Consider the following 7707-nt stretch of genomic DNA (forward strand, 5'->3'; position numbering starts at 1 on the left):
TTACATTTAAACAATACACAAATACGTCGCTAATCTAAAATAAAATCTATATCAATGCGAATAAGATACAATTTCGATTAAACGACAAAAATGTATCATTAAACTTTTGTAGGTTAAGGATAGCTTACGTTACTAATGACAGATACATCATTATAAAGGGGTACTTAAAACAATTTTAATTAGATGAATTGAATTAAAACATAATTATAGTTGCTTTTGTTTTAAAAAAAAAACTTTTGTGCATTTGCCGTTTATTCTCATTTGTATTAATATTCGAAATCCAAAAAACAAAAGAGAGCAGTAGACGTTACTTAAAATAAAATCCTACCAAACATGAAACCGTACGTTTCCGCAGTCGTAACATTTTGGTATAACAGAAAAAACGATAAGGTAAAAATGCATTTGTCAGAAGTGGGATTCGAACCCACGCCCACAGAACTGGACTGCGACCTGAACGCAGCGCCTTAGACCGCTCGGCCATCCTGACGATGAAAACTAACATGAAAAGTACATACTTATGAACCCATATTGTAACAGCCAAGCTTTCACAAGCTATCAAAGTCTAAGGTCTTCGTCTTAAAGAATAGCCTATGAAAAGAAATTAACGAACGTCTGGAATAACAAAGACTTGCTTAGAAATTTCATAAGTTTGCTGGCGGCCGTACCCTATAGAGGTCCACAAAACGAAACTCCGAGACACCAGGTCATAGTTTGGGGGACGTTGTTGACTTCCAGTTCTATATTGTAGCTACGCAGATATTATTTTGCTTGTAGAGTTTCTTATCTCATAAATGCTAAACGAGAAAATAATAAGACCTTTGAATAAAAGTTATTATATATCTATACTAATATTATAAAGAGGAAAGATTTGTTTGTTTGTTTGTATTGAATAGACTCTGAAACTACTGAACCGATTTGAAAAATTATCTACACGCAAGAAGCTACACTATCCCTGGATTCTAAACTCTATTTCTTAAATTCCGTTATGTTTTGTTTAATCCCGCGCGGGCAAAGTCGCGGGCAATAACTAGTAATACATCAAGTCACTTTCTAATAGAAAATACAAAGTCTAAGTAAAGTAAGAAGATAATTTCTAACCTCAGATAATTACCGCAGTGGTTTTGTTCATGGAAATCAATACTCTTTGAATAGAGTAACTCCTTGTTTTAATATTGATATGTCGTCTTTATTTCCCCATAGCTATAAATAATATGTGAGAATTGAAAGAAAGCCGTCCACACAATATAGGTATTGTCCAGATAGTGCCTCTGTTATGAACGACTCAATGGTCGATGCAAGATGAGGATTGAACTTACGATAACAACCACTAGATGTGTCATCGTGTTATCGCAGAAATATAAATATGATTGTATCAAAAAGATAACTATACCCCAATTTATTTTATAATAAATTCTTTAAGAATTCAATTCGTATTATTAATTGTAATTACAATTTATGTTATTATGAACAATTCCATGTCAGATTCAATCTGAGTTGGTAGTATAAATGTCTAGTTAGGAGCATTTATTGCATCAACATATTTTCATTAATTCTTTGTACGTCTACATACAAGTTTTGCAACCTTGATGCCACATCCAGACTAAGTTTTTGCATCATTGACCTATGTCAACGTGGATCGAAGCCACTTCAGACTGTCCGCACAGAATAAGTTTTTAAAGAACCCACACAACAAGAGTTACATTCCCATCAAAAAAGCATACAGTTAAACAGCTTCCAATAAAAAAAAACCATTAAGTATCATCATCACCTCACTGTACGTCCCCACCGAGGGGCTCGGAGCCTACCCTAAGTTAAGAGTGATTAGGCCATAGTCAACCACGTTGGCCAAGTGCGGGTTGGTTGACTTCACACATATCTTTGAATTTCTTCTCAGATATGTGCAGGTTGCATCACGATGTTTTCCTTCACCGTAAGAAAGTCGAATAAATGTACATATGTAAATAGGAAATCGAAAAACACATTGGTACATGGCGGGATTCGAACCCAGGACCTGCAGATTGCAAGTCAAGTGCTTGACCACTGAGCCACCGACGTCTTGTCATTAAGTATGCCAATCTTTTTTGATGCGAACAGGTTAAAATATTTTATAATAGAAATTCTCGTGTTGAAGCCAACAGTTTTTATCGAATCATTCCGTAGACATACTGCTTCATTGTATTAAACTGTAACTAACTACACAAATCAAATAAAAATATTCATTCAAGTTATTCAGAGAAAGTTAATACATTCGTTCAAATGTTAGTTAAGTTAGATTTAAGTACGAGAAGACAATATCAATGAGAGCTCGTTCGCTTAGCTTAAGTTTGCAAATAAGGCAAGACATTGTAAGTCCAGTCCATTCTGTATTATACGAAAGCTTGTAATGAAGCTTTTGAAAAGCTTTTAGAAGAATAGCTTAAAAGATAATAATACATTAGCCTAATTAGAAAAATAAATACCCGTATTCAAAAGCAAAGTACGAATATTTACAAGTAGGCACAAATTTCGTAGTGTAAGTTACATAGAAAGGAAAGCTTGAAATTTTATAACCATAAATAAAATTAACTAAAAGAAACTATTACATAATTACTTTGCGGATTACACTTTCTTGTTTACATTTGCTTTGAAAATTGCGTTTAAATTTAAAAGTACAAACACCAATTTTTCTTTTTCCTCTAAATGTGATCTGAAGTTTTACTTACAGTATTATATTATAATATATACACGCTTCACATGTCTGTAAACTAGGGTAGGCAGAGACGACGAACCTCTATTTGGTGTGACGAAACGAATCTCCGCAATTCACTTTTCGCTCTTTCGGGAGACGGCACGTGACGGGTGGCGAGCCGCGTCTTGTTATGACTTATAACTTAAAGTATAATTTTAACTTCAATTCTAAATTATAAAGTATCTTGTATCCAAGTAATTACAAAAGAATTTAACGAAATTTCATTAATAACTAGCGGTCGCCCGCGACTCCGTCCGCGCAACTTCCAGACTTTGTGCTATTTCATCGAGATCTGTGTACATATATGTAACATTCATTTAAACATACGCATTTATATTATTATATTTATAATATTATTATAGTAAGATTACTTTAATTATTCATGCTAAAGAAATTGCCTAGTTCTAGATGCCATACATGAAATTCTCTTATGAGGATTTAGAGATTTTAAAATATAAAACCGTATGACTCTTTCCCAGAAAATAACACGTATAAGTTACGAAGGCTACGGAAGCCGTGAGCTGGAATGTGGAACAGGTGCCAACATTTTAATATTTCAACACAGCGACGGAGGACTCGAGAAAACAAAGATAAAATATAAAATGTACTTACATTGAAAGAAAATGTAAGGAAAGCGACTTAAAGTCAAATAGTTTACTCTTCCGACCTAAGACGGTTGAGGGTTGTAATTTTGGCAATATGCTAATATGATTCTTATTCCTTTGAATTAATTTCATAAAGAAATAAACTGGTGTTTGTATAAATACTAGTTGTCGCCTGCGACTCTGTCCGCGTGGTGTTAATAAACAAACAATCAGTAGCCTATGTGTTCTTCCACGTTATACTCTACATCTATACCAAATTTCATTGTGATCCGTTCATACGTCCTGGAGATACCTTCAAACAAACATGCATCCATACATCTAAACATTCGCATTTATAATATTAGTAAGATTTTCTCGGCGTATACTTTATTGGTTACAATATAGTATGTATTCGTATGGTTTCCGCCAATAAAAATATAACAAGGAAATATCGAATACGGTAAATGGAATTCATTTTCAGACCTATTCGTAGTATAATAGTAGTTACGGAATACGTGAAATGATGGCTATTATGGTAAAAACTCATATGCTTAATAAAGTAAGATAATCCTATAAAGTAGCTACTTATAATTACAAAGAGTTCGTTACGATCAGCGTCAAGTAAAATGTTCGTATCATGTGAACCTTTAGATCAATAACTGTTTAAAAGTGCATGTGGTACATTGAAAAAAAAAGCGAGTACGTAAGGGGACAAATAAAGTAGAAATATGAAATTTATTTTTAAGCTGCGGGTGAGTTAAATGCCAGGCGACACCGAACTTCGGCACTATTCACTGATTATAAGGTGTGTGGTCCTAACGATAAGCGAAACTCAATAAATATTAATTTAATTTATATATCAGACGTTTAGAAATTTATTTTATTTGACGCAGAAAATTCCTTTCAAAATTAAAAATATACTTCACTCAAAACTGTCTAACATTTATACTTTCAAGTTTAAAAATTTTCTCTAGTATATAAACACATTGACGTATATCTTTGTCTCCACTTAATTTGCGATGGCGAGATGACGGCGAAGTTAAGCCGCGCCAACTACTATACGGCGCGGTGCCGGGTAGCTCAGGTGCTTTGAAATGCGTGTTACCTTAAATTTTTTCACGTAACAGAGACTACAATATTTTGTTGTAATATATGTAGAATTCCAGCAACATGTCATACTATAGTTTCACCCGCTATTCGCTTATGCCTTAAAATCTAAATGGGCAGTACACACGTGCGTGTATGTTTATTATTTGCTGTCATCAGGAATGTGCCGTGTTTTAGTCCGCGGCTCGCGTCAAATGCATTTCTTTTACATCGCTCTGAAATATTTATATTTCATAGTCGCATGTTGAAAGTACACGGTTCCACTGACGCCGATGGTACTGGCTTTACAGTGTTGTTCAATATATTCCTCGAATGTTCCCTAAGTTTAAAACTAAATTATTTTTAAGCCCTTATTTTAATTTATATTGCCAAAAGTAACATAATGACATATGACAGTAAGGACTTTAAACAATGTAAAAATACTTATATAAGTTTTTTTAAGACTGAGGTCACGTTTTTTTAATCTTACTAATATTATAACTATTATATAAAAATATCTGTAATTTTTTTTTATTATTGGTTATTAAGGACTAAAAAAATTATAATTTAGTTTGTACAATTTACTTATTGGAATTTATTCTGGTGTACTCAGTCCCTTGAGGAGTTGGTGTCATTAAGTGAACACCTATATGTGCGGACTCAAGTTACGGATAAGTAATTTTGGTGAACTGAGGGTTGGAACATTACTTCAGTCAAAGCTCCCATACTGATATACTTACTAAATTAGATTTATCGATATTGAATTTCTAATACGATATATTATTGTGTTTTAGTAGCTCTGATGTTCTCGATTTTCAAAATACCAAAGCGGAAAACTATTCTATTTCTAATTAATAGTAATAATTTTAGACAGATTTAAAAGTTAAAAATGAAAAACGCAGCGATTTAATCGCAACTTTTAACGTTGAATCAATTTACAAATTTAATTTTTCAAGTGTTTCAGTTTGAAAATTCTTTCAACGACCCTTGTTCGGTGGAAATTTCGCAGTTTTCAACACGTCCAAGTGTTTATGTCTGTACTCTTGACTTTATGAGTGAAATAACTTTGAGCTTTACCTCGAGCTTTTTTATTATTATTTTAATAGGTCTAAATTAATTTCCTTGTTATATTAATTAATGTAACATTGTATACTGGAGTATTTAGGAAACCATATACAATAGCTATAGTAATCTGATATATGATACTGTTATCAAACATATCGTTTTCAAGATGTCATGTGCATCGTAACACGTAACAAATAGTTCGGGCTACCAGATGCGGGCGGCCATATTGGTTTGATAGTCATCACTCAATATCGGATTACTTGGGAAAATCTATGATGTTAGAGACTCTATGATTAATTGTTTTTTGAATCGGTGTGACGAACACATGTTTACCAAATACAGTCTCAGTAAATAAAGCGTCGTACATGACTGAACTTAAAAAAAAAGAAAATAACATTTAATCCTTCCAATATCACAACACAATAAGCAAAATGCAGCACAAAAATAATTATAAAGAAATAATACATAAAACATAACATTAATAAGAAACAGGAAATATTTACAAAGAGTGTTGCGATGCTGACCGGATAAGGTTTCACTCAGCTTTGTATGCTGGGTGTTCCTCTCTGGACCACTCAGCGCTGATCTTCCGTGAAACCCCATAGCGTTACTTGTTAACTCAAGTATCCAAATTAATAGGGAATTGAAACTAATAATCCGATGAACTAACATAAATTTTATTTATATCTTATAAAAGTTACAGTTGGATTTTAATAGAATATCACATCGTTTAATTATTGAATCCTGGAAACAATATAAACAAGACGAAATTAAGAACTAAAAAAACGAAATGCTTTATTAAATTTCTTAACTTAAACTAGTAGAATAACTCATAGAATAAGGTCTAGTTTTATTGCTTCAAGTTTATAAGAAGGCTACTGAGTAATTAACTCCAAACAATAAAAAGAAAATCACAAGAAGAAATCAAAGAATCCCGCAGTTCCCACGGTACCTTCCAAACAACCACAAAGAATTCCGATACAATTTCCTCCCCTCGTAGTTGACATCTTTCACAACGCACAGAGCATTGTCATCCCTTTCTTTGAAGATATACCTGATAATAAGACCTGACCTACCTTTGCACGATCTCAGTTTTACTTGAGACTTGTGCTAGTGTCACAAGGCAGAACAGTGAAGTAGTGCAGTAGGACAAAACAATACTTGTTCTGTCTTCCTGTAGTTCAATGGTAGTACCGCATTATTCTACTGTACTACTTTAATGTTCTGCCTTCGTGTAATACTAGCATTAGGAACAAAGATGAACAGGGTGTATATATGTCAACGTATTTCCATCCTGTATCATTGTCTGTCCGATTGCAATGAAACATTGACCCAGTTTTAACTAGGAGTAATCATGTGAGGATATAGCAGTAAAACCGCAGTGGAAATGACAGATTCTATAGTATACATTATGAATAACGATAATACAATATGAGCGTCGGTGGCTTAGGCGTCAAGCACTTGACTTACAATATGCAGGTCCTTGGTTTGAATCCCGCCATGTACCATCGTGTTTTACGATTTCCGATTAACATATGTACATTTATCCGACGTTCATACGGTGAAGGAAAACATCGTGATGCAACCTGCACATATCTGAGAAGAAATTCAAAGATTTTGTATGAAGTCAACCATCCCGCACTGGGTCAGCGTGGTTGACTATGGCCTAATCACCTTAAACTTAGGGTAGGCTCCGAGCACCTCGGTGGGGACGTATTGTGAGCTGATCATGAGATGAGAATCTGATAAGGTATATATTTTTAAGACTGATAAAGTTGCAAGAATTCGGAGCAAAGTCTCGTAAGTCTTTTTTTCCATAAACTTATCAATTAAATTTAGTCGAGCCAAGTTTTAAAGTGACACACAGGATAAACTCATACGAATTAAACGCTCCTCCTTTATTATCCGGTTAATAAATAGCAATCACTTCATATATCATTAAATCAAATCTTTATATATATATATATATAATTCTGTGTGTGTATGTCACTGAACTTCTCTCAAACGACAGGACCGATTTTGATGAAATTTTTTGTGTGTGTTCAAGGGGATTTGGGAATGGTTTAGATTCACAATTTTGTCCGCTGGACAAGTTTTTTTTTATTAATTTTTAATTTCTTTAGGCATCACTTTAAAGTTGAATCACCGCTTGGTCTAAGCCAGTGTAATGTGCACAATGCTGACGCATGCTTCCCAAAGCGAAGTGTTACTTTTTCTTCTATAGATGTTGAGAAAATAATTAAG

General features: G+C 33.6%; 1 non-coding gene across 1 annotated transcript; it reads right to left on the bottom strand.

Moving 5' to 3' along the window:
- Window positions 1–403: 403 nt before the first annotated feature.
- Window positions 404–487, bottom strand: TRNAL-CAG (transfer RNA leucine (anticodon CAG)). Its single transcript has one exon. It is a non-coding gene; the product is annotated as a tRNA-Leu (tRNA).
- Window positions 488–7707: the final 7220 nt, after the last annotated feature.

This window comes from Papilio xuthus, unplaced genomic scaffold (genome assembly GCF_000836235.2).
Source record: "Papilio xuthus unplaced genomic scaffold, Pxut_1.1 DF828952.1, whole genome shotgun sequence".
Classification (NCBI taxonomy): domain Eukaryota; kingdom Metazoa; phylum Arthropoda; class Insecta; order Lepidoptera; family Papilionidae; genus Papilio; species Papilio xuthus.